Raw genomic sequence first — 24,308 nt, 5'->3', positions numbered from 1 at the left:
GAGAGCTCACCTTTTGGCCAGAGAGGTAGCCTTCCTTGCCCTCTGGCCTCCAATAGCCCACTCATTCATCAGCACATTGGAGGGAGTACCTTGGCATGTTTCACAAGGATGGGCTAATACAATCATAACACGCATAATACATGGGAATCTCAGTACCATTCTTTTCTTTTTTTAATTAATCCTCACTCAAGGATATTTTTTCCATTGATTTTTTTTAAGAGAGAGTAGAGGGGAGGAAGGAGTCAGAGAGAGAAGAAGAGGGAGAGGGAGAGGGGGAGAGAGAGAGAGGGAGAGGGGGAGAGAGAGAGAGAGAGAGAGAGAGAGAGAGACAGACAGACAGACAGACAGACAGACATGATGTGAGACACAGCGATTGGTTGCCTCCCAGACATACCCCAACCAGGGCCAGGGCTCCAGCCTGCAACTGAGGTGCATGTCCTTGACCGGGAAGCAAACCTGGGGCAAACCTGGGATCCTCTGGTCTGTTGGCTGAAGCACTAACCACTGAGAACGCCGGCCAGGGCTCAGTCCCATTCTTTTCTATATCTGACACTCAGTATAAGAGGAATATCAGAATCCCATCCCTTTTCATTGTATCTCAGCATCTCTGCTCCAAACCACTAATGACCAAATGTTCAGCTGATACACAACTTCCCTAAAAACAACAATCTAATGCCAGAAAGAGAAAACAAAATCAAACAAGAGCCAAGAAGATTATACAGACCTAGTGCTCACAAGTACAACCAAAGTTCTAGAAATCTGCATCAGGTGTCCTGAAGATCTTCCCCATCTCAAATCAGCCGACATATACTGGGTTTGCAGGACTCAACTTCCATTCCTTAGGATGGAGATAACTTGCAATTTTAATACGGCAGTATGTTCTAGTTCCGAGCATTAAGAATTTTTTCATATATTGGGGCCCATTCTCATTCCTGTCTTAAGAGTTATTCTAATAGATGTAACATATGGAAGAATGTAGGTGTGCTCCAAGTTTTGAAAAATTATTTTAAAATGTATTTTAATTATGATTGCTGATTACTTATCTCACAACAATAACCCTTATGTTTCAGATGAGGACAAATGAAAGAATTCAAGATCATGATTTGACCTCTACCTACTAGAGGCTCTGATTAGGTCTTCTCACTCCATGACGACTAGTCCTGACTACTCCAAATAGTTTGATGTTCATTAAGAAATGGGGCTAGCCAGGCCGGTGTGGCTCAGTGGTTGAGCATTGACCTATGAACCAGAAACTCATAGTTCGATTCCCGATCGGGGCACATGCTCGGGTTGCAGGCTCGATCCCTAGTAGGGGGCATGGAGGGAGCAACTGATCAATGATTCTCTCTCATCATTGATGTTTCTATCTCTCTCTCCCTCTCCCTTCCTCTCTGAAATCAATAAAAACATATTAAAAAAAAAAGAAATGGGGCTAAACAGAACACTATTCTTCTTTTATAATTAACATAGAGTTAGAAGGATCATATAATATTGTCTTAACACCCCAGTGAGCCAATGGCATGAAGCCCTTGCAGTGACCCTCTTCATAGATCTTCCTATAGACCTGTGGCAGGATTTCAAACTGAAATGAGCAATTTTCACTCCACATCCTCTTCTCTGTTAAATTGATAATCTCTGTTTTCAATGTCTGTTTACAACTCAGAACTTTGAAATATACTTAAAAAACAACACATAAACCTTTCCATGTTCTTATTCAACAATTTAGAAGCCCTCAAATTAATTTTTTCCCTTTAGAGGGATATGAGCTTCATATAGTGACTGTTCTATTACCCCCACTTTTAGGAAAAACATGCAAATCGTAGCATTTCTTTAATCTGTTCTGTCTTTTAAGGGTAGGCTGTTGAAACACAGAAAGGAAAAAAAAGTAAGGCCTGCACCCAACGATTATTTGGAAAAAAAAGAATGACCTCAAATATTTGAACTGAAATGCATGAAAGGAAATACATCATATATTTTTTTCCTCTGGGCGATGACAGGATTTAAAATGCAAAATGCTACGCTTGCCTGGAAAAGCTACCTATTTAAAAAAAATTAGATTTTAAGTGATCTCCTGGGTACTACCATGTTACTCAGGACTGTCGACACACAGCACTGAGGCAATCCAGTTACTGAAATGTTGAGAAATGGCCCAGACAGTGCCAAGTACGTGTCCCCTGCCGTGAGCCGTCCCTCCTTTGCCTGTGCGCTGGCCCAATCAAGGGGCAGGAGTCACGCTCCTGCCAAATACGGGGAGTCCAGATGCCCGGCCAGAAAGGCCCTGCATGTTTTCTCCTGCACGCATTCAAGAGGATGAACGTGTACTTGTCGACCAAGATAAGACAAGACTGCACTCACTCTTGTAAATGTCTAAAAAAAAAAATAAGCCTTCAGTTTTTGCAGCAACATTTGGATAGGGATGCGTAGTATATGGTCCGTGCCCAACTCCAAGTTACAAAGCCTGATTCTTGGCAATGACTACAAACAATTTCCATTTTACTACGAAAACGCAAAGAACACACCGAGTTGCAGACTTCTATCCCTGGGGTGTTTCGCATGTAAGAGACCATGTGCCGTCCACGGGTAGCTATGTTCTGCTATGGGACCGTTCTTACATCGGGGTCACAGACAATGCAAAGGAACCGATGAGATGATGAGTGTAGGACATGGGACCCTCATAAAGAGAATATGAGAGCATTCTGTGTTTTGACTGAAGATAAAGAAACATTTGCTAGGGAAAATTTAGAAAGTAGAGGAAAGTAAAATAAAGAAAGAAAGAAAGAAAGAAAGAAATAAAATGTCACTTATAATTCTTTTATCCTGACTAGAAGTCATGTCATCATTTCTGTGCATTTATTTTCAGGTATGTAGTGTGTGCACACATTCTTTGTGTCTTTGCTTTTGTGTGTTCGCCTTATCATAAATGTGTGATCCCACTGTATCACTCAATATCTAGGTTTTCACTTACAATGAATATTTGTAGGATATCCAAAGGCATCGATGCAGATAATTTGACATAATGCCTTGGTCAGAAAATACTTGTTTCGGATCGTCAGCGATGGTTAACTGTAAGCAATCTCATTATAGAATGACATCTGAAATGCTTTTGCAAAGCCTTCATATCTTAAAAACAACTTTATCCAGAAGAGAATATTTGCTTTAATCTATAGAAGTTCTGACCTTCATTTATCTGCTTTTGTCAGAGCAACGCTGTAAGCTTCGGCTCATTTTTTAAAAATCTGACCGTCTGGATGCTTTATCTGGTTTTCTTTCCTTTTGAAAGAAGCGGGAGCCTAGTCTTCGTAAGAATTCCTTTGATTCACTTTGTATGTTTTTTGGCCTAATTTGTGTTTTCTGTTTAGAACGGTTACCCAGGTTAAGTGTTTTCATTAAAAAACACTCTACAGTGTGCGTTTGTTTATACTTTCTTGCAGATTCGATTTTTAAAAATTACTGTAAGTTCATTTGTGAGTCAGCTGTCACAGTAGCTTTCTTTTTCCAAAGCCTGGCCACCACGTCCGAGGAGCTAGAAAGGGAACCTTATCTGGGCCACGCAGCTTCCCTTTGTTTCTCCAGACCTACACTGCCATCCTGTCCTTCTTCCCTGGGGTCTGTGCCTGGGAAGCTAGTCTTTTGGGGTCCAGACACTGAGGAGCCTCTGCAGGAGCTCAGGGGGTAGGGACAAGTGAGTCCAGGCTCCTCATCCCAGGCTCCCTCCCTATGACGGTCCCTCACCCACCCCCTCCTTCCTCAAGATACCAGGTGTGCATTACTCAGGTCTCTGACCTGCCAGGGACCTCACTCCGTCTCTTTCCTTCGTCCTTTTTGGGAGTAGACGTGTGGTTGCAAGATTTAGCAAAAAGAGGTGGAGGAAACACACATATACTAAAACACTTGTCACATTTGTTGGATATTTATCTGAAATTCCACTTTCACTGGGCACCTTAGATCTTATCTGCGGCCCCTCGGAGTGTTGGTCTATTGTTGTGGCTCCCCTCCCATACCCACATTATAATCAGATCCTTTATGAATAACCCTCCTCCATGTTTCTTTATTTGACGACACCATTTGTTTCCTATTGGACCCTCGCTGACACACTATCTCATCACTCTTTTCAGCAACAAACTAAGTTCAAAATAAATCAGCTGTAGGTGTCTTTTGTTGGAGTGTCTTGATTGATGCTGATGTTAGAATGTCTGCATGACCTCCCTGTAAAAACAGCTCTTTTAGGCTCCAGCATACAACATACCGCATCAAGAGGGACAGGCAGCCCCGACTGAACAGCTCAGTAGGTTGGAGTGCTGTCCTGTGCACCAGAAGGTGGTGGGTTCTGCTCCGGATCAGGGCACATATCCGGTTGTGGCTTTGGTCCCAGGTCTGGGAGCATACTGGAGGCAGCCCACTGGTGCTTCTCTCTCACATCGGTGTTAGTTTAGTTCTGGAGCACGTGTGATCCAACTTAATTACTCATAGCCCTCTCTTTCCAGCCAGGCTGGATCATGTATCATAGGATCATCCTGAGCACCATGGGGAAAAGCTAAGAAAGCCTTTTATTCTTGGTAGTCATTGTATTGCTGTGTGTCCTTCAGCAAGGATAGCTAGTCTCCAGAACCCATAGTTGACTTAGGAAGATTATAACCATAATAGAGTGAACTTGTTGGATTTTTCGCAAAGTTTTTCGGGATCTTTGGGGCTCAGTTTCCTCATCTTGGAAACAATGATAATAATAGTGCCTATGAGAATGAAATGACTTGGTTATGGGTGGAGCACACAGAGGAAGTTAGTAGCTACCATCCACGTAACATAATGTTGCTCGGTTGCTAAATCTGAGTGTGAGATGCTTTTCCTACTGGATTTAGGGGCAAAACAGCCATAGGCTTATCATCCAGACCAGGCACTTGAAAAACATCCACAATTCTTTATCATATGGGTTACATACACCCACATGCACCCATTTTATGTCTACATTCAACGAGTTTATGCAAATCTGTATAAACGTTCAGGCAGTCAAAACACCACCTCTCTCAAATATAGATGATCCCCACCATTCCCAATGGCTACTCTCTGCTTCTTTGCTGTCAGCTTCTACACACAATTAGCCCAAAGCAATTCCGGGCTGCTTCTTGTCATTGTAGATTCGTTTTACAAAGGATTTGTGAAATACAGCTTATTTTGTAAATAGTCCCAGATGGACCTTTAGTTAGGAAATAAAATGCAGTTCCACCAAAAGGAACATCAGATTTCTTATTGTTCTTCCCACCATCAGGCAGTCACGGTTGCCAAACATACCATTTTTTGAATAGGCACAACCATAAGGATACTTTAACCTTTGCTTTCGTCTAATTTGTAGTCTCTTTTAACACTTAATGGTGATGCAAGGCATTAGTATACAATACTCCGCAGAGAACATATCATCTTTTTTCTTCTCAGTCAGTTGGATTTTGAAATTTGATTTAATAATTTTGATTATTACAGAAAGAGATGGTGGGAAGACACATTTTGCCTCTGGTTTGCCTAACTCCACAGAATGTATGGTGACTTCGGCCAGACAATTCTCAGCCTCCAAAGACAGACAGACAGACAGACTCTCACACACACACACACACACACACACACACCAAAACAAAACAAAAAAAACACCACACACTCCAAAATAGAAAGAAACACCTTTTTTTTATATTGAGGGAAGAAATGGCTACTTGCTTTCAGAGAGGATTCCTAAACCTGGGCCCTATTTATGTTTTGACCAGATAATTCTTTGCTGGGGGCAGGACTGGTTGCTCTGAGCACTCAGGACCCTTAGCAGCAGGCATGACCTCCACCCACTAGAGGTCAGTAGCAGCCCCCATCCAGCCTTGCTAATCAAAACACTCTCCAGACACTGTCAAAGGTCCCCTGCAGGGCAAAATCACCCCCGTGGAGAATCACTTCTGCAGAGGGTCCTGGGATGTGTAGGAAGTATTATTCTCCTGTTAAGATGGCAGGAAGCTAGCCATTGACCTACAAGATTCTCCTGTAGCTTCAATTAGTTTTACATTAATATTCTTAGACGTTGCCCTTGCTGGTTTGGCTCAGTGGACAGAGTGTCGGCCTGCGGACTGAAAGGTCCCGGGTTCAACTCTGGTCAAGGGCACATGCCCAGAGGATTGTGGGCTCCATCCCCACTGGGGGGCATGCAGGAGGCAGCCGATCGATGATTCTCTCTCATCATTGATGTTTCTATCTCTCTCTCCCTCTCCCTTCCTCTCTGAAAACAATAAAAAAATTCTTAGATGTTAACATTATATGTTGACATCCTTTGCATACTAACATACTAGCGTCATGCTAACCAATACGATGTCAGTATGTACTGTGGGATGACAGGCAAAGCAGGAATCATGGGATTGGTTATGATTATCTTTTTCATTAGAGCAGGCTGCTATGGACAGATTTACTACCTCCCCCTAAACTAATTAGGGAAAGCTTCCAAGGGACAGAGACTTTTTTTCCTCTTGAAGCAATGACGTGCAATAAAACCATCATAGGTTATATTAAATTTTGATTTGTATGTGAACCAGCTCGTGTGCCTGAAACATCCAAATCATGAAACCACGTGGTCCTGCTTCCTCCTTAGAGGAGCAGTCAGAGCAGATTTCCAGGGAATGGGCCCAGTCTGTACAAAGGTAACTGATCCGAGAGTGGCCCTGCGAAGCATGGGGAGAAACAAACAAATGAGCAATCCATCAAAACTTTGGGAGCAGAGGAAGCCCTCCTCCGGGTCACAGAAGTGTGTCTCAGCAGTTTATATTTAGGGAATTGTTCGGAACACTGCTCCTGGCTACAGATCAGTACAGATTAGAACGACCTTTCACTATAAGAACGAAACAACCCAGATTGTTCACACCCTCCAAAATGCACACACATGCCACTAAGACACATTTCCAGTTTAAAGTCCTCTAACTCATCCCCGTTTCTCCACGTACTCTCAGAGTCTAGATTATTTTAGCCCGAGAGATAGGACCTCAGCACACTTCTCACTCTTTTGTGTGATTTGGAGAGTTCCACGCAGGTAGGCTGAGTGGAAAGCTTACCTGTTTTATCAACTGAACTAGAGGCCCAGTGCACAGAATTCATGCACGGGTAGGGTCCCTAGGCCTGGCCGGCAATCAGTGCCAATCTGTGAGGCAACTGGCAGGGCGATTGGTGGGGGAGGGGGCCACCAGCACCCGCATTGGCTGGCCTGGGACCTGCAGGCTGGAGGCAGCTCCTGTGTTGAGGGTCTGCCCCCTGGTGGTCAGTGTGCATCATAGCAACCGGTCATTACACAGGTCATTCTGCCATTCGGTCGATTTGCATATTAGTCTTTCATTATATAGTGAAATGAAAGAGCAAAGTACTTTTCTCAGCAAGGTGGCTGAGAAAAGTACTTTGCCCTTTGGCTCTGTTGACCACTCATGTTCGCCATCTGCTCTTTGCAAGTAAGAATCTACTCATCTTATGACCGATGCTGTTGTCATAGCTGCCATCTCAGGATACGTGGAGAGCAGAGGTGTTCACACCATTGTTTTAACAGCCTTTTTAATAAGTTCTTTTCAGCTTAAATCTGCATCATTTTCTTCACTTGCGATTTGGAAGAGAGTTAAATTTCATGACTATTTTTCTTTAAATTCTGATAATATTCTATTTATAAAAATAATTTTAAGAGCATTTCAAACTTCCAGCTCTAGGCACACATACCCACCACATACACACACACACACACACTTCAGTTCAATAGCCTATTCTCCCTGCTCAATGCTTTTTCTTATTTACATTACTTTTCAAAATTAAATTCAGTGATTAAAGGATAAGAGATGCATTCATGGATCTATTAATTATTCACTCTTTCTTCAGGAATTCAACGCATTGGCTTTTCTCTTAAAAGCACACTTAGTCTTACATATAATGCACTTATATCAATTATTATGAACCAAAATTTTCAAAGACAACAAACTCACTTTTGCATTCTCTCAATTTATAAACTGTCAGGATTAAGTTTTTTTTCTTACTGGGACAGTTTCCATTTATAGAGTGTTAATAAGGACCCCATCTTGCAGTAGGGAGCAGAATGCCCCTTTAGACAAACATCTAACATTTTAGTAAGTTCAGATGGGAAAAAATATGAATTTCAAGTGACCATTCATTATTTACAGCTTCCTTGTACAGACCTACAAAGTGGGGTTTACTACAGCCTTAAAAATTTATATTTAAGGAGAGAAAGTGTGTGAAGGGGGGTGCTGGGGACTGGGGAAGGTCAGAGGTCAGGGAACTAGAGAGGAAAGTTGTATCAGGTTTATAAAGTATATGAGTTGAATACATTTTAAATATTATTTTAGAAAGTTGTCTCCATATAATAAATGCTATTTTCTGACATTTAGGTGTGTTGTGCTTTGAATACATTTTAGGGGCCATGTTGATGCACACAATAGCAAAAAGAATAATTCTGAGATCAACAGTATGGTTCAAGTGGTTGAAAACCCTAACGGTTGAAAGAAGCTCTCCAATCTCACATTATATAAATTCTCCATCAGAGAGGAATGAACTTTTCTTTACTAAATAATTATAAAAATGAAGCTTCCCTTCTTTTTGGCATGGCTTATTTCATTTAATTATCCCTTTTTTAATTCAAGATATGATCATGGATTATGAAGAAAAGAAGGAAGAATCAAATTAAGGGAGAGAAAAATAAAACAGAAATCCTACAGATTTCATCTTTGTTCATTAGACTTGGGAGAATTTTAAGGCCTACTCAAAAGTGGCCTGGGTCTATAAAACAAACATAAATGTATTTAAAAGCTTTACTGGGTGATGGCCAAGGACAGAAGAGGTTGTTATTACAATAAGAGTATGTTGAGGAAGCATTTTATTATTATATCAAATTAGATAAATGAGGGCCGAGTTGGAAATTACAGAAGATTAAAAATATCTCCCATATCTATTCATCTCTAGATGGACATTTAGATTGCTTCCCTATCTTGGCTTACCTATATAATAAAAGCCTAATAATAAGTGTCCAGTTGTCAGGTCATCTGGTTGGCCATTCAACCAATCAAAGCATAATATGCTAATGATATGCTAAGGCTGCTCAACTGCTCACTATAATGTGCACTGGCCACCAGGGGGCAGACAGTCTACCAGTCTACCAGTCGCTATGATGTGCACTGACCACCAGGGGGCAGATGCTCCAACTGGTAGGTTAGCTTGCTGCTGTGGCCTGGCTGATAAGGACAGAGTGAGACAGGCCAAACACGCCCTGGAGCCCGCCTGTGGTCCCTCCCCTGCCCGCATCGTGCACCAGTGGGGTCCCTTGGCCTCGCCTGCGCCCTCTCACAATCCAATCCCCCTTGGGGGATGTCAGAGAGCCAGTTTTGGCCTGATCCTGCAGGGACCAGGCCAAGGGACCCCACTGGTGCACTAATTTGTGCACCGGGCCTCTAGTCATAAATAATGCTGCAATGAACATAAGGGTGCATATGGTGCATACATATTTTCAAATTAGTGTTTTGACTTACTTTGGATAAATATCCAGAGTGGAATTGCTGGGTCATATGGTAGTTCTATTTTTAATTTTTGAGATTACTCCCTACTACCTTCCACAGTAGCTATACCAATTTATGTTCCCACCAACAATGCACAAGAGTTCCCTTTTCTCTCCAGCCTCACCAACACTTGCTGTTTGTTCATTTATTTGATGATAGCCATTCTGACAGGTGTGAGGTAAATATCTCATTGTGGTTTTAATTTGTATTTTCCGGATGATTAGTGGCTTTGAGCACCTTTTTATCTATTCATCATCTTTATGTCCTCTTTGGAGAAATGTCTATTCAAGTCCTCTGCCCATTCTTTTAATTGGATTTTTTTTTTGGTGTTAAGTTTTGTGACTTATAGATTTTAGATTTTATACCTTCAGCAGATGTATCAGTAGTAAATCTGTTCTTCCATTCAGTAGGTTGTCTTTTTTGTTTTGTTGATGGTTTCCTACATTGTGGAAAAATATTTTTAGTTTGATGTAGTTCTATTTGCTTATCTTATCTTTTCTTTTGTTTTTACTTGCCCAAGGAGCATATTAGAAAAAATATTGCACCGAAACCGGTTTGGCTCAGTGGATAGAGCGTCGGCCTGCGGACTGAAAGGTTCCAGGTTCGATTCCGGTCAAGGGCATGTACCTTGGTTGCGGGCACATCCCCAATAGGAGATGTGCACAAGGCAGCTGATCGATGTTTCTCTCTCATCGATGTTTCTAACTCTCTATCTCTCTCCCTTCCTCTCTGTAAAAAAATCAATAAAATATATTTTTAAAAAAATATTGCTAAGAGTGATATCAAAGAATTTTCTGCCTATGTTTTCTTATAGGAGTTTTATGGTTTCCAGTCTTTCATTTAAGCCTCTGATCCATTTTGAGTTTACTTTTGTACATGGTGCAAGAAAGTGGTCTAGCTTCAGGGGTGGTTTTTTTTGCATATATTTTTCCAGTTTTCCCAATGCAATTTATTGAAGAGACGAATGCATAAAGATGTGGTGCATATACTATAGTATATTTTCCATAAAATATAATAAATCCTAACCATTTGCAACAGCATGGACAGACATAGAGGATATTATGCTAAGAGAAATAAGTCAGACAGAGAAAGACAAATAGCATATAATTTCACTTATATGTGAAATCTAGAAAACAATATATGAAAAAAAATTGATGGTTGCCAGGTGGAAGGGGTTAGGGGAATGGGTAAAAAAGTGAAAGGGATTAAGAAGTACAAATTGCCAGTTATGAAGATAGCCATGGGAGTATAAAGTACAGCATAGGGAATATAGTCAATAATATAGTCATAACTATGTATGATGCCAGATGGGTATTAGATTTACTGGGGTGATCACTTCACAAGGCATATAAATGTCTAATCACTATATTGTACACCTGAGACTAATGTACTATTGTTGCCAACTGTAATTGAAAAACAAAAATATAAAACATCTGCCATAGAGGAAACGTTCATTAATAAATTTTTATCTCTCCTAGCACCTATGAATGAAAAGCACGAACTCAACCATGGTAAATCAGGTATAGGAAGACATGGCTGCTGGCTTGAATGTTTGAGGAAAAGTTCGTGGAGGCCCTGTATGGGCCTTGATCATAGGGATTGCGAATCATAGAGAAAAGGTAACAGGAAAGTCTTAGAATGTGTCAGGCAGGAAGGGAAGAAGAATAAAACAGCAAAGGAATTCATAGGCATTCTAAGGAAACTCTGTTCTGTTTAAGAAGATATTAAACTCAAATTTAGTACCTGGCTTATGTCATAACCTGTTCACGATAAGAGGGACTTTAAAATTAAATTTTCTAAGCTTAGAGCTTGCAGATCTGGGGAAAAATGTAACAGGAAGATATTTTAAATTCCCTTTTGGCTAACCTTACACACTTACAGCAAAAAAAAAGAAAATTAAAGCAAAATAAAAAAAAAGAAATTAAAAAAATCTTGTTGTGTTATGACTTAGGGTGAAAGATTTATCCCCGCGCTCTCTTTGCCAACAAGGAGTTCCTCCTGGTGCCACACATTGTGTATGGCTGTGATGCATGCAGAGAATGAAAAGGCAAGTCTGTGGCTTAGTGACTAAGGTTTACACCAATCTGGACTTCATGATACCGCAGGAGTTACTGTAAAAATGACAATAGTGTTGTATCCCTGTAAAGACCTTCTACTCTGGTCCTCTGGAACAGAAACTTGTCCAGTTAAATAGAACTAACTGAAAACATAACATCTTTGAATTAAGTGTTAACCAGCACTGATAATGAGGAAATTTAATTAAAAAATATCACTTTTGAAGTAGAAAAACATTTTAAAGTGGACCTATATTAGTTTCTACTATGTAGTACCATCTATGGACAATGGAAAATAGCTTATGGACTTGGATTTTAATGAACTCTTTTTATATGCAAGTAACTAGTCAAGAGAGCCCAATGCCAGATAGGCCAGAAGTTAAAACAAGAGTAATTTCTTGTGGAAAATTTAACACCTGGAAAATAGATACTATTAAATAAAAGATATTTTTTTAGGAGACGTAAAAACCTAACCAACATTGTGGTGATTCTACTTGGAGAGAAGAATAATATGTTGACTTTCTACAAACTCTGAGAGCAGGAATGCCAGGGAATATTGTTTGGGAGGAAAAGAATTCAAAATTCTTCACACTAATTAGGCATACACTAGATAAGTATTAAAATAATATTTCCCCAAAGCAATTTGTGGTTTGACCTTCCCATTAAATCACAGCTTTCTCAAGATGTCCTACCCACATATATTATTTAAAATTTTACTCTGAAATTGGTTAATATGATTCAAGAATTATTCAGTAATCAATAACTGCAACATTAAAAATCATGTTCTTTATAACTTTCATTTCTCCAAATTGCCATCACATTATTACATTATATTTCATTTTCATTGATATACTGAGATTCAGTTAGATTAAGACAGTTATATTCTACAATTACCTGGGTTAGGCAGGAACTTGGGGGTATAAATATCCAAATCAACTTTAGTTAGTTTAGGTACAAGAGGAGGAATTTCTTAAGAATATAGCAGTGTGCCTGGCTGGTGTGGTTCAGTGGTTGAGCATTGACCCATGAACCAAGGGGTCCTAGTTCGATTCCCAGTCAGAGGGTTACAGGTTTGATCCCCAGTAGGGGGCATGCAGGAGGCAGCCAATCAACTATTCTCTCTTATTGTTGATGTTTCTCTCTCTCCCTCTCCCTTCTTCTCTAAAATCAACAACAACAAAAATACAGCAGAATCTCAGTAAATTGGGGCTAGAATGTAGGCAATAATGGAACCAAGAAATGAAAACCTTAAGGAACCTGGGTCGAGATGGAGATGTTTGTAATCTCTCTGGAGATATCCTTCATTCTGACCTGTCTACAAATGGGTGTTCCTTGCTGATAGTGAGTTGGGGTGAGATGGTCATGTGAACCTCGGAAACCTTCTGTCTCTCACCCACAGAGCAGCCCAGGCTGGTGAGAACCTCTTAGCCACAATTTCAAACTCCAGGCAAAGAGGATTTGATTGTCTCCACTTCTCCCAAGTGCTTATCCTCATTCATTCAACTATGTCCAAACTTGGCTGCTGGGGACACATTCCAATGGGTGACGTGGGCAGGAAAAAAAGAAGTCATTTTGTGCTGAGCAAACATCACCAATAGTGACTCTCAACTTCAGAAGTTTTTTTTGTTGTTTTTTAAATGACTCATCTCAGTAGGGATGGACATGTGAGTTGAAAAAGAAACAGGAACGAAGTCAAATGTCCAACAGTAAATAAGATCTTGTTCGTTCTCTTGAGTATGTAGATTATTCTTTTTTAAATTTTATTTTTCAAATACAGTTTGTATTCCATTTTCTCCTGTATTAGTTTCGTGTGTACAGCATAGTGGTCAGGTACTGAATTTTATCCTAATGCAGTAAGTTTTATGCTTGAAAGTCTCTTTTATTAATAGTTCTCTGCAACAAAAATATGTATTGAAAAAGGACTTTTTAAAGTTCCCCATGACCGTATGACTCTGATTATAAAAATAAAGTTTCTTCTGAGTGGACTTTTTAAAAATCCCAAGCACTATTCATGATCATAGAAATGTTTAGCATGTAGAGGTAGTAGGAGTTGTTAAATTCCTTTTTCAATTAAAAATATGACTCCAGCATTTAAACCATTGATTAGAATCCCACGCTTGGTGGCAGGGTTCATTGTAATCTATGTTCTTTCCAGGATAGCTTCAGCTTCAAGATCTCCCTTTGTGAATGGAAGAAATACACAAGATTATACCTGATCTTAGGTCAATTACTGCTCCTGTTTTTGTCCAAAGGGCTGATATTTCAATATTGTACAAATTGACTTTTTATATGTGGACATGGAAGCTCTGTCGCCCTCCCTTTCTCGCTCATTTGTGTGCAGATGTATGTGCTCTGTGGTTGCAGAGGAGGAATATAGTGGTCCTTACAGAGATTTATTATGAAATAATATTTATCATGGCATTAGCGGCAGGTGACCAGGTAGGGTTGTTCTTATTACCACTACATAATTCAATTTCCTTTGGATTTTAATATAAATCTGGACTTTCTAGCCTCTAACTGGTTTTTTAAAACATAAGTTTGGATAGCTTGCTACTTCTTCAAGAAATGAAAAAACAAAACTCTTTGGCAGAAAATTTAAATTTCCAAATCCTGAAAATGCAATCCTGAGGCTCCCTACTGAAGACCAGCTTTTCCAAGGGGTTTTAGAGTGTTCAGTGAATCCCCATTTGCTTTCTGAAACGAGGCAGGATTCCATATTGCTTGCAGGAAGAGAGAATGAGAATGGTTTTAAAATCTCCTGATCGTGAGAGAGAATTGGGAAGGATCGTTCTGTCAATGGCCGCGTGCTTCTGAAATGACACAGCAGACAGGAGTGCATTCATTTGGAAAGTCCTCCATTCACCCCCTTCCCTCGGGTCCCGAGGTGTTTAAATAACTTTACGGAGGAAGCAGGAAACAGCCGTGGTAAAATCGTGGATTTTATGTCTCACTCGTCGGGGGGAGCTGCCAAAATGAAAGCATTATAAGCCTGTGACTACGTGAGGTTAACATGTGCAAACCTGAGCTCCTTTGGATGAGGCCTGTAACATGCTGCTCGTTGGTATCACTCTACCCACTGAGGATGAGTGCAAATGAGTTACCGCTTTGATGTCTTTAGCATAACTCCTGGCTGGAGTTATCATTGAACTAAGCAAATAGAAGAATCCAGTCCCAGGGTCTGGTCAGTAGCTTATGTTCCCCAGGCCTATTCTGCTCATTAGATGTACATTGAACACATTTAAGATACTCTCACTGTCTGTAGGTGGACGGGGTACAACAACTTAGTACACGGAGAAGAGAAAATGTTCTAAATAAAGTAATACGTCTTGAGATGGTCCAGGTTTTAAGAACAGGATCGGGATAGATAGATAGACAGATAGATAGATAGATAGATAGATAGATAATATACAGATTAGGTATAGATAATGTATAGACACATATAGCAAAAACAGAGAGATAGAGACATAAATATATGTATCTATATACATGTGCATCTGTTATGTGTGTATACACACACACATACACACACATATATAACACATCAACGGAGAAGTTCACGCCACTATAAAATGGTCATAAGGTGATCACTCTAAAACTAGTCAGGTCCCAATCTCGATAGAGACAAGTTTAGCTGCCTACAACCTTAAATTGTCTTTCTGATAACAATACCCCAACCAGTGGAACCAATATACCAGACCACCCTCGGTGTAATTAGGTAATCAGAAAAGAACAGCATTCGGTGTAGACTTTTGTGAGATGGATTCAGAGTAGTAAAAGAAAATTTTAGTAGTAAAAGAAAATTTGTCCGTTGTACCAAATTCAGAGAAGCTGATTTATTTAACCAAAGTCATAGAGCTGGTGAAGAATAGAGCCAAGTTTGGATTCTGTTTCCGCTCCAATTCCAGGGTTGTTTCTGCAGAACCAGGTTGGACTTTGATGTCTGGTGCTCTCTGCCACAAGAGAGGCAATACTTCAAGGAGAAAACAAATCATATTTCTTACTATTAAGATTTAATAGGTATTGGAGGAAACTGATTCAGTTCCCAAACTTACGAAGTTCTCAGACTTACCAGTACTTGGGCATATACACAATACAAGATATGTATTAGCAAGATCAAGGAAAATGAACATCTTACCTGAGATTATAACCTTTTTTACATTATTTTCTTTTGCCTTCTAGTCATGATCAGTACTTAGAATTGAAATATGAATCTAGTCATTAGTGTGGTTGAGTGAGTTAATTCAAAGGAAAAATGGCGAGAGTGCAGATAACTGACCAAGAGAAAAATGGAAAAAAAAAATCATTTCTACTGGACTAAGTTGGTTTGGAATGTATCCCAGGAAAACTAACATGCATTTTCTCCTCTTCATGCCTTCTTCCTTGTAACACTTAGAAAATGCTGCAAAAATATATATACAATAGTTATCTAAAGAAAGACGCTGGGATTACAGCCTAAGAAAACTACCAAAAGTACATTTGCAAACATAAATCAACACAAGGCTTGTGAAAACACAAGAATAGAGCTGCATTCTTGGGCATCAAACCAGAGGGGTGTTGGTCGCTGTAGAAGCCATTTCTCCATTATGTCTCTTGAGTGACCCATGATCCCAGAATTGCACTTTTAAACACCAGTGTCTAATGTAATGAAATCGGGCAATTGCGCATAGAACATGTGTATGGAAAGGAAAGACGGAAAGTGGTAGAATAAAGAAATGTAGCCTGAACTAATAGAAAATACTGTTAAGTGCAAACTGTATTTGAAAAATAAAATTTAAAAAAAAAAAAGAAAAAACTAGCATCTATGAGTACATATTATAACTCAGCTATGGTTTTAATTTTACAGGGGGGTGTTTTCTCCAGAGTTCATATAGCAGGAAGTTGTAATGCCAAGATTCAAACCTAAGTTCATTTGAGTCGAAAGTATACGATCTTTTCACTACCCTCTGCTATGATTTATCTCCACCCCCCCACCTTCACCCCCCATTCTTCTCGTTATCTATCTATCTATCTATCTATCTATCTATCTATCTATCTTTTCAGGCTTGGAATGATGAGGAGATATTTTGAAAAGGACTTATTTTATACACTGTTATGACAATGTCTGGAACCAAGTTAGCAGACATGGCCTCTATTTTTATGGAGCTTACTTTCTCATGGGGGAACTAAGCCAAAAAAATGAAAAGTAAATAGATGGTTTTGGAACATGACAAGCACCTTGACAATATAATGCCTTGAGCTAGAAAACTACTTCCAAAGATGGGGTTGATGGCACTTTAATAGAGAGTTATAGAGAGAGAGTGTCTGAAGAAATAACATTTGGGCTGAACTTGAAGATCATTATAGAACCAGCCATGGCAAGAGCTAGCAGAACATTCTCAGCAGGACAGTGCAAAGACCTGAGGCAAAAACCATTTTGCCGGAGCAGAGAATGGAAGGAGATTGACAAGGATAGGGTGTCGGCCAAAGAAACGGATGTCAGGACCGCTGTGGGGTGTACGGTTCGGCAACCAACAGAAGCATGGGAAAGTAATGATACAAACCATAAGCTTTGTCACAGGTCCGGTTCTCTTTTGATCTTTCCCAGACAGTAAAATGAGTTTCATAAAAGCCGTGTAGCCAAAGTGTCAGCAACATCTACTAGAAAATGACTCAGAGCACATCTACAGACACAGATATAACTTAGAAAACTTACACATGCAGCATCCCAGAGCATTGAGGAGGACAAGGGATGGAGTAAGTGACTGGGGGATGGGGGGCGGGTGAAGGAGCTGTGAGAACCCACAATTCTCTCTTATTTATAAGTCTCACCTTCTTATTTTTTAACCAGGCACAATAAGGGAACAAGAACACATTTTTTGTTTGGCTTTCTTAGAAATGTTTCTGATTTTATGAACTGTAAACTGAATGTCCCAGGATTCTGTTTTCCTAAAGAAAGTAGCATTCTATTGTTGTTCAGTCTTGCTGAAAAACATGTTTTCAATGAAAAGAGAGCGTGTGAGCTCTTTCATTATGTATGCATATGTTTCAGGGCTTATCTGAAATAATTAGTCCTCCCCTTAAAACTTGACATCAACCTGCCAGTCTACTATTAGCATTTAATTGCCTAGGCTAACACTTAGTCCTAGGTGAATACCTCAATTCTATTTTCGGTTTTTGTTTTAGCGAGCTAGTCTCTGATGACAATATAACAAATTGATAGTAGGTTTTAAAGAAGTTGAAAGCAGAACGAGAGCATCTTAGATGGTTTAGGTGAAGAGTTGCATGAAACACATTTCAGGAAACGAAGGTAGAGCATGAAGTCAGAGGATGCTTAAAACGGTGGTGGGGGCGGAATGTATGAGAGGTTAGAGGATATGTAGGCACCATTTATTAAAGAGACATTCTTTCCCACAGAGATTTGAGATGCTACCTTTATCATGCATTATTTCCACATGTATTGGAGTCCGTTTCTGAGCATTCTATCCTATCATACTGGTCTATTTGTCTGTTCATATACCAATACCACAACTTTTAATTATGAAAGCTTTATTGTATATCTGATTAGAACCAATTTCCCTGGTCATTTTTTGTTCTGCTGTGTGTATTTTTTCCTAGATAGTTTTACAGGATTGTTTATCTAAATAAATTTTATTATCAGCTTGTCTAAGTCCATAAATAGCTATTTTAACATTTTCATTGAGATTGAGTAGAATTCATAAGTTATTTTAGGGCATTCTGCCATCCTTGTAATATTCAATCCTTCAAGGAACAGGGACTGAATACTTTTCCATTTATTTAAGTCTACTTTTATGTCTTCCAGTAATGTTTAAAATTCTTTCACATATAGATCTTGCATATGTTTTGTTTCACTTATTCTAAGTATTTAATCTTCATTGATTCAATTTTATTTTATTATCTTTTAAATGTATAAGCATTTTCCATATTGTTACAGGTGTACATAATAATCACTTAGATAGTTTTGCAATATTTCCCTGAAATTATGTGGTTCTAATTTAAAGAATTTCACTTCCTCTGACTATTCCTATTATATATCAGGCTGCATTAAGCCACCTCATATATCTCTTTATTGCTTTAGAATCATTTCCCAGAAATGTGCTTTTATTTCTTTAAATGCATTTTAAAATGTATTTCTCAAATGGTTGAATCAATTTATAGTGTCAACAGCATTAAATAAATTTACCAGCTTCATTGCATTCCTTTTTTTTATTAAGATTAATCAGGAGTAAATTTTAAATTCAGTTACTTTGAGAGGGGCAAAATATCATTTTCTTTTAATTTTGAATAGTTTATCAAATTGCTAATAACATTATGAATTTTACCTGGTCTAGCTTGGATTATTTTTTTATTAACTGTCTAGTTCTCATAAAGGTTTTACTGCATACAGTATAATTTCAGAAGACTAGCAAATGTGCACAATTTACCTATTATCATGGTGCTAAAAGCTTGATATTCTTCCAGAGACATAAAAGCAGCCCCTTCTTTTAAAATATGTGCTCTTAGATACATGGTTTATATTTATATTGTAAATATGTGATTCCAGTTTCAAACTGAAATATAGACTCCATTCTTAACTCTTATCAACAGCAAATGCCCAGCCTTATCTTTGGGTTACCTCTTTCCTCCTCCTACTGGAAACTTGTTCAAAAAAAATAATCATGTTGACCTGATTAACATGAATTATTTCACTTTATTCTGAATTCGGGTTCCCTTTTCAGCCAACTGCCAGTGTATTCAAGATAAACAGTGTGTACTCATTTATCATCCTGTGTGGAATCTAACCCATAGCTAGAATGTAAACAGCCTGACCAAGTTCTTGATGACACACCTGACTACTTAATGAAATTATGGTAAGTTCTGAAATGTCCCATTTCTTCTTTACTGCTGAGCATGTCATGCTAATTGTTGGCCAGTCTGTGCCTTAGACTAGAGGTCCTCAACCCTATTAAAATAAACTGTGTCTATCTTTACGATAGAGCTAATGCAGCTTTATCTCTATACCTAAACTAGACTTTGCCTCACACCATTCCTTAAGCACACTCACTCCTAATAGGAAAAATGAACTCTTTTGGAAAATCATGGTATTTCTGGACTGAACCATATGTATTTTTCATCCCAAAGGATTGAAAATATCATCTCTTCAAACTGACGTTTTTTAATCAACCACACTGGTAAGCCAAGATTTTTCTGTTGTCCACACAGTTGTGCGTTTCTGTTGAAACTGTGTATATGTGTGTGTGTGTGTGTGTGTGTGTGTGAGAGAGAGAGAGAGAGAGAGAGAGAGAGAGAGAGAGAGAGAGAGAGCGAGCGCACTGGCTCACAGGAAACATCTTCAATTCACACAGAAGGAACAATAGTTGGAAATGGTCATATACACAATAACTTGTGTATTCGCCAACCAACAATGTCCTTAAAGAACACTTTCCCATGCATTTTACCAATGAAGGCTAAGAATTCTAAGTTCCATGCAAGTAAATGAACACAATTATCAAAGCATCTCTGAGCATTTATTGCAGGATTCTCTGCATTATTACTAATGTGTCACCAGATAGCTGTGCTATTAGTGCCACCCTGGCCACTGGGTAGGTGTTTTCACGTTAGACATTCCTAGCAAATACAATGCTTGTGGGTCCTTTCCTCATTGTATATATAATAGATCTACTTTCAAGGAATCCTCCAAAGCGTAAAAGGTGGAACATTGAGGATATATAAAAGGAAGTCCTTTGACACTAAAAACAGTAAATGAGTTATTAAGATAAAAATAGTGTTGCCTGAGTACTCAGAAATTATGCATATGGGTTCAGCAATTACATACACAAAGATGCAGATATAACAGATGTAAAGCATAAATCCTGGGATTTGTGTTTAATACATTTAAGCCAGGAAATAGGACAACATTCTCTGTGCCCTCTTACCCACTCCCCCTCCCCTTTCCCACCTACCCAGCACCTAAAAAGTGATCTTGACTCATGTTTTAAGGTGTCGGGGAACAAATACAGGAAGGGCAATAACAACAAACAAGAGGAGGACAAGAAACATAATCGCGGTGCACTTAGCCTAATGGGAACATGAATGAGGATTGTGTCCTTTCTGCTATGTGATTGTTCGTGTCCTTCGGAGTATCCTGGAAACATGACCAGGGAAACTCCATGCCAAAGAAGGTAGAGAATCCCACGGGCTCAGAAAAAAAAAGAGCATTGGTTTGCAGAGGTGGGGGAATAAAACAGGATCAAGAAATGAATACAATGAGGTCAAGAAATAAGAACTGAAATGGGCAACCAAGATTCAAAGTCCAGGGTGGCTGTATCTAGTTGGTTTGTGCTCTAGCTGTCACAGATGGGAGGTGGCGTTTTCATAGCGGAAGTTAAGGTCCTGTCTTTTGCCTAGATTCAGATAATTCGGAATTTCTTTAAAAACAACAACAAAAAAAAACTGCATAGTTTTACTTATTGCTCCCTTAAGACAAATATATGATTGGAATTGTGTTAGAACAACGACCTCCCCGCAAAATGTCTAGTTGGTTAGGGGACCTGTGAATACATAGAATATGTTACATCACATGGCAAAGAGAAATTAAAGTTGCAAGTGGAACTAAGGTTGCTAATCAGTTGACCTTAAAATGGGAAGATTGTCCTGGACTCTCTGGGCCAGCATAACGTAATCACAAGGGTCCTTAAAAGTAGAAGAGGGAGACAGAAGGGAAGGTCAAAGTGATGCCATGGGAAATGGACTTGACCAGTTGGCTCTGAAGATGGAGGAAAGGGCCCATAACTCAGGGGATGCTGGCAGCCCACAGAAGCTGGAAAAGGCAAGGAAATAGATTTTCCTTTAGAGCCTTCAGATGGAAGCATGGTTCTGCCAACACCTTGATTTTTGCACAAAAATCCTGTGTCAGAGTTCTGTTCTACAGAACTGTAAGGTAATGAGTTTTGTGTGTGTGTTTCAGCCACTAAGTATGTGGTGATTTATTACAGCAGCAATAGAGGCTAATGCAGGAGTCTTTGACTTTATGTTCTTTTGGAGCTAATTACAATTTTTTTTTAAAAAAACTACTGTTAACTTACATCTAAGTGACAGGCAAGCACTTTTGGCTATTTGGCTGCTGAGGATTTTTTTCCCCTCATAATTTGTGGGAAGAGTTTCAAGTTGTAATATCTTCTCAAAAAATAGGTTCCTTAAAATAATATTTAACCCACGTATGGAAAGCATTTGCTCCAAAAGCAAAGAGAAGCTCCAGATAACAGTGTTACTGACAGGCAGCCAAAAGATGACTCCAAATATTGGTCTGACTAGTTCTCACTTTACATGCTTTCAAAAAAGACAGCTGTGTTTGACCTTACAATGTCTTATAATTTCTCAATTCCTTACAAGTTATTCATCTTTGAAGGCTGGAAGGGGGCAGGCAATGATTTCTCTCAGAAACCAGTGAAGCCAGTAGGACCTGTAGATGCAGGTGGGTAGTTTGGGGACGTTATTTACATTAGGTTTAGAAATGGAAATTTCTAATAGATTCACTGCAATGGTTTCTAACTCAGTAATCACCGAACTTACTCTGCAAAGAGCCAGATAGTATCTTCAGCTTTGTAGGACAGGTCTATCAAAACTACTTGGTTTTGCTCACTGGAGCATGAAGACAGCTGTTCTCAAGACACATACAAAAGGGTGTGGCTGTGTCTCAAGGAAATTGGATTTGGTTCACAGGTTAGTTCATCAAACATTGTTCTAGGTTATACTGTATGAGAGGCCCCGTGCACAAATTTGTGCACCAGTGAGGTCCCTCAGCCTGGCCTGCAGGATCAGGCTGAAACCTGCTCTCTGACATCCCCCAAGGGTCCCAGATTGTGAGAGGGTGCAGTCCAGGCTGAGGGACCCCACTGGTGCACAATCAGGGCTGGGGAGGGATACAGGAGGTTGGCTATCCAGGGAGGGACCATGGGAGGGCCCCAGGGGGCATGTCTAGCCCATCTCTCTCAGTACCAATCAGCCAGACCCCAGCAGTAAACTAACCTACCGGTCGGAGCATCTGCTCCCTGGTGGTCAGTGCACATCACAGTGAGCAGTTGAAGGGCCTTAGCATATCATTAGCATATTATGCTTTGATTGGTTGAACGGCTGACCAGACGCCTGGACACTTAGCATATTAGGCTTTTATTATATAGGATGCTTAGAAAGGAGTTTGGGAAAAGAGTAAGTCAAGCTAGAAAATCAAGTGCTGAAAACTAAATAGAAGTAATGATTGGTAGAGCCAAGCACAATATGAGATGCGAGTAGAACTTCTGGAATATTTCAGATTGGTGTCAAAACATAACAGTGCAACACGTGAGAAACCAGCCTAAGGAGAGGGGATGATGTGATCACTGAAAAACAAGGTGGTGATTTTGACTCGTTCTATCCAGAGACCCACATTACTGTGTTCATCTGAGTATCACATTATCTCAGGAGGCACACACAAAAGTCATCTGGTCCATTTAGATGCTGATTCTTTTACCATTACTGACATGCATAAGACTCTCACAAAATTCACCCACCCATATAGGAGCAGTATAGTCAGTCACAGGTGCAGACTATGTTTTACAGGGCTGTTCATGATACAAGGGGGACAAATCAAGCAGAGAAGCATTTCTTTAGGGTATCCATGAGTAAAATAAGAACAGGAAATATGAGAAGGAAGGAGAGAGAATAAGACACACACACAGAGGGTGATTTACTATCAGCCCTAGATTGCTCTAAACTATGCACTTATGTTCCTTTGATTATATATTTTTAATATGACCTTTAAAAACAAAGAGGTAATGTGCTATAGTAGCATAATTACATGATGGAATATACAACGAGGAAAGGATAGTCTCTTCAATAAATGGGTTTGGGGAAGCTGGGTAGCTCCATGCAAAGAATAAAATGGACCCTAGTCTTACACTATATAAAAAAAAGTCAACTCAAAATGGATTAAAGACTTTAACATAAGACCTGGAACTATAAAACTCCCAGAAGAAAACACAGGGGCAAGCTCCTTGACATTGGTCTTGACAATGATATTTTTGGATTTGACACTGAAAGCAAAGGCAACAAATGCAATAATAAATAAGAGAGACTGACATCGAACTAAAAAGCTTCTACACAGCAAAATGTTTTATTTTTATTTAAAAATAAAACCCACGGAACTAACTTTAAAGGGGTTAATATCCAAAGTATACAAGGAACGCCTACAAATTAATAGCAAAAGAACTAATAACCTAATTTTAAAAAAATGGACAGTGGACCTAAATGGACATTAAAACAACCCCAGTGTCTGTCAATGAATGACTTCTGTCTGCATGAGTCAGCTCCCCTCTGGTTCGGAGAGACCACTTGCCCTTTGCCACCAAAGACTAAAGACTGTGTTTCTCCAGCCAGAGCTGAAACATGGAAGATGAAGCACAGAAGGCATCTTGCCAAAAGAGAACTAGACAAGATCAGACCAGACGGGAGTAAACCAGACCAGACCAGAGCAGAGCAGAGCAGAGCAGACCTGAGCAGCACAGCCCAGTCCAGTCCAGCCCAGCCCAGAGCTGTCCAGCAGGCCAGTAGCCTTGCCCCAGGGCCACCTCACAGCCATGCTGTCTCTTAATTAAGCTGTAACACTATTGAGCTGTTTTCTCACAGCCACGCTCTACCACACTTGAACTGTTTGCGCTGAATAAACTTTCCTTCTTCACCGCACCCG

The 24,308-nt window shown here is 39.6% G+C and overlaps 1 protein-coding gene across 2 annotated transcripts in view; it reads right to left on the bottom strand.

The window, feature by feature from the left end:
- KCNJ16 (potassium inwardly rectifying channel subfamily J member 16) overlaps positions 1 to 24,308 on the bottom strand; it is a 327,405-nt gene that overhangs the window by 64,557 nt on the left and 238,540 nt on the right. The gene's annotated exons all lie outside the window — the stretch shown is intronic.

Source organism: Myotis yumanensis, unplaced genomic scaffold (assembly GCF_028538775.1).
Source record: "Myotis yumanensis isolate MYYU_CA2020_CCGP unplaced genomic scaffold, mMyoYum1.0.hap1 SCAF_16, whole genome shotgun sequence".
NCBI lineage: Eukaryota > Metazoa > Chordata > Mammalia > Chiroptera > Vespertilionidae > Myotis > Myotis yumanensis.
Note: the sequence above shows the minus strand (reverse complement) of the source record. Positions and strands in the feature narration are given on the sequence as shown.